Source organism: Aplysia californica, unplaced genomic scaffold (assembly GCF_000002075.1).
Source record: "Aplysia californica isolate F4 #8 unplaced genomic scaffold, AplCal3.0 scaffold00042, whole genome shotgun sequence".
In the NCBI taxonomy this organism is placed as follows: domain Eukaryota; kingdom Metazoa; phylum Mollusca; class Gastropoda; order Aplysiida; family Aplysiidae; genus Aplysia; species Aplysia californica.
In genome coordinates, this window is record NW_004797312.1 from 1,711,433 (window position 1) to 1,715,268 (window position 3,836).

General features: G+C 41.3%; 1 long non-coding RNA gene across 1 annotated transcript in view; it reads left to right on the forward strand.

Annotated features, from left to right (window-relative positions):
• The window catches only part of LOC101856321, a 9,833-nt gene extending 6,033 nt beyond the window's left edge, over positions 1–3,800 (forward strand). Inside the window, exons 2-3 of the long non-coding RNA XR_220162.3 lie at positions 1,427–2,295; positions 3,532–3,800. This is a non-coding gene — a long non-coding RNA (uncharacterized LOC101856321). The remainder of the gene's footprint in view (positions 1–1,426; positions 2,296–3,531) is intronic.
• Positions 3,801–3,836: the final 36 nt, after the last annotated feature.

Below are 3,836 nucleotides of genomic sequence, written 5' to 3' on the forward strand. Positions count from 1 at the left end.
GATAGACAGACAGACAGACAGACAGACAGACAGACAGACAGACAGACAGACAGACAGACAGACAGACAGAGTGTGAGAAACAAAAATAGACCGACAAAGAGAAAGAAAAAGCATAGGAGGGCAGGGATACCAATACCAATAACCGAGTCACTGAAGCGTGTTGAACCTCAAGGGCGAGACGATGAAGAGCAAAGTAAATGTAAGATTATGTAGGATTCCGGCAAGAGAGATGGCGAGATGGAGGGAAAGAACCATCAGCCAAGAGGGACGACGTAACAGCATTTCGATGTATGTGAAGAGAGAGAGAGAGAGAGAGAGAGAGAGAGTTGTATGATGAGGTTTCTGGTGATGATGATGATGCAATAAAGGAAGTAGATTAAAAAGTAGTAATGATAAAAAAAAAATATAACAGCACTACTTATAATATAGTAAGAATTATTGATAATGATAATAATTACATTAAAATTGTAACGACAACGATACTATATTAATGCAGATACGTTTGTAATGATAGTAATAATAGTGCCGATAATGATAATAATAAACAACATTTTTTCCCCATATCTTTTTTTTTTTCTGTCACATCTCTGAATTCCTCGCTAATTTTGTTCACTCTTTCCCTTTTCTCTCCCCCCCCCCCAAAAAAAAACAAACAAAAAAAAACAACAAAAAAACAACTCTAAAAAAATCCACTCGCGCCCTTTTCACCCCCAATTCTCATTCTGTGGCGCGATATAACACATTTTGTATTTTCCATGAAAAAGGCCTGCCCGAGGACAGCATATATATATATATATATATAATTATTGTAATATTGCCCGTAACCTTCTGAATATTCAGCGAGAGTTGAACGCGTTGAAGGCTGCGTGAATGGATGAGCCAACACTTTTAAGTTTAAGGGCAAACCAGCCGCTCTTTGTAAAAACCCGGATATCTTGCTGTTTTTACGCATGAGGAGTAATCTGGATGACTCAAAAAATCTAGGCCTGACAAGTTATTGACCTTTATTTTTTTTTTTCGAAGAATGAACGCGAATCTTTTGTTCCGTGTTTTTTAAATTTTTTTCTTACGGGTTTGATAGATTCAGCTTTTGTTGGCGATCGTTTTATTATAGCAAATATTACAACAATAGAGGACGTAAGGGGGGGGGGGGATACATGATGGAGGAAGAGGAGGAGGAGGATGGGGGATCAATGGAGAAGGAGGAAGTGGAAGAAGAGGAGGATGGAGGAGGAAGAGGAAGGGGTGGAGGGAAGAAGAGTAGAAGGAACATGGGGGATGAGGATGGGGATCAATCGAGGAGGAAGATCATTAGAGCAGTTGAAGGAGCAGGAGCACCCCCCCCCCCCCCCCCCGCCCCCGCTCCCAACTTAGTCGTCGTAACTATGTGTAACTTATTTTCACTATTTGTATTTCAATCATACAGAATCGTCGAAGATGGCCGGATCACCCCAGCGAAGATCATCTAGACATTTATTCAGAACGACACCTTCTTCCCGGAGACGTGCTTGAACCCAAACGCCTTGTGCAACACCCCTCATTCATCAACTGTGAAGGACACGCCGATCCTACTATAAATAACTGCTCCGGACTGGGATTTTTCTTCCTCCCTCTACTGACATCTTGTTCTTCATCTTCAGCTTCAGCTTCCGCTTCCGCTTCAGCGCCGCGCCATAATTTAAGTGGCCAACTGTCTATCAAGGAAAACGGACATATATTTTTCTTTTTGTCAAGCGCGAGGGAGAAACGCAGTTTTGAGGGACGATCTCCTCAGTGAATCCTGGTGGCGTTTAAGTTTTTTTAAGAGAACCGGTCCGTAGCGCTTGATATTATTACTTTTGTGGGAAGTGATATTTTGTATAGTTTTTGAAACGAACTTCGACTACATTGCTCAATATTGTAGATGTGATAGTTGCTTTAGAAGACAAACAGGACATCCATTTTTAAGCGTCTTTCACACCTAAAGAACAACAACCTAGCTATCTTCGGAAGAAGACAGAAAGATTGAGAAATTAAAAGAAACTTGGGTCCAAGCGTCTTTCACCAACAGAGCAACAAACAACCCAACTTTATGCTGAGAAACAAAGAGACAAAGTTTGACAACTCCAGAGAAATTTGTTAATTTAAAAAAGTGATCTCTAAGAGCCTACAAAGTGAAAAATTAGCTGTTGGCTCTGCAAGTGAATACATGAATCCCTCATGGCACGACTTCTACTAGATGCTATCTGCAACGGGGATGAGGTGCTTGCTCACGAGCTCATTCTCAGTGGTACCTACGGCTGTGTGGACAGTCAGGTATGTGTCACTTTGTCGACTTTTGTGACTTTTCTTTCATATTATGAACTCTTTAAAAAATATATTGTTGCTTTCATTTTTGGGGTATAATTACAATGTTTTATTTATTTATTTATTTATTTATTTATTTGGAATGGGGCTGTTTCCTTTGTTTTTCTATTTATTAGTATTGCGGTTTTACTGTTATATATTATATTATACAGTACTGTAGATGTTTCCAATGATAGGGAGATTGATTGTTTCGTATAATGTTTCGTTCAAAGTTGAAAATTAGTTTTAATGAAATATTCTGGTACTCAATATACATACATGAGAATAAGTCTTGGAAATTTGGTTTCCACCAAATTATCTCATCCCATCGATTATGACGCGTTGCATGCATGCAGTAAATTACGAAATGTATTGTGGAAGTTCAGGGCTCGAATCCTAGGGAAGTCAGTGCCTGTATCATATTTTTGCTCGTTCGGACGACAGCATTAGATTTTCCAGCTCAGCCGGGCGCCATGACGTGACGATGTCCATGCATGTAATTTGCCTTAAATTGGCTTTTCTCAAAGTATTGTTTTGGGGTCCTGTGGTCTGGAGGAAGGGTGTGTAAGTGCAAAGAGGTTGCGGGATCGAATCCGGCCGTCGGTGACCGAAACGTTTTCTCCTTTAAAATAAATGTATTATTCTCCTTTGGTTTGTTTGTTTCTTTGTTTGAGGTTGGTTTTTTTTTAAAATTCTATTTTAAAATTCTTTGTTCGCCAACTTTAAAAAATCCTATTGGTGGAGAAGAAATTGCCGTCTCGTTGTATAATTTCTTTTTAATAGCCTCGCATTTCTAACTCGTGCTGTTTCACTCCACTCCCCCTCCCTTTCCCGTCCTCTCCCACCCACCCCATTTTTCCCCTGCACCTTTATTTTGGGACACCGGCCGTCCCTCACCACTGTCATCTAACCAACGTACTGACGCAACATTCGACTAAACGACCAATCAACCAACCTACCGACCAACCAACCAACCAAACAACCAACCAACCAACCAACCAACCTACCAATCAACCAACCAACCAACCAACCAACCAATCAAATGACCAATCAAATGACCAACCAACCAACCAACGTGTCGACCAACCAACCAACCACCCAACCACCCAACCAACCATCCAACCAACCAACCATCCAACGTGTCGACCAACCAACCAACCAACCAACCAACCAAAATGTCGACCAACGAACCAACCAACCATTCAGACTTCACGCCGAGATGGCACCGCCCTTTTCTTTTGCTGCTCCAGTGGCTACTTGGGCTTGGCCCAGATGCTATTGGCTAGAGGCGCCAGTGTACACGCCCAGAACAAGAACCTGGCCACGCCCCTTCATGCAGCATCGGATAGAGGCTATCTTAGCATTGTCAAGTGAGTACAAGTTGTGTTTTTGTTGAAAAATGGCTCGTGTGTTGGCATACATATATGAATGTGTTGAGCTGAGGAGAACAATCGGTTAGGAAAGAAAAAGACAAATGTGTATTATATTGTGTTTTTGTGTGTGGTGCGTGC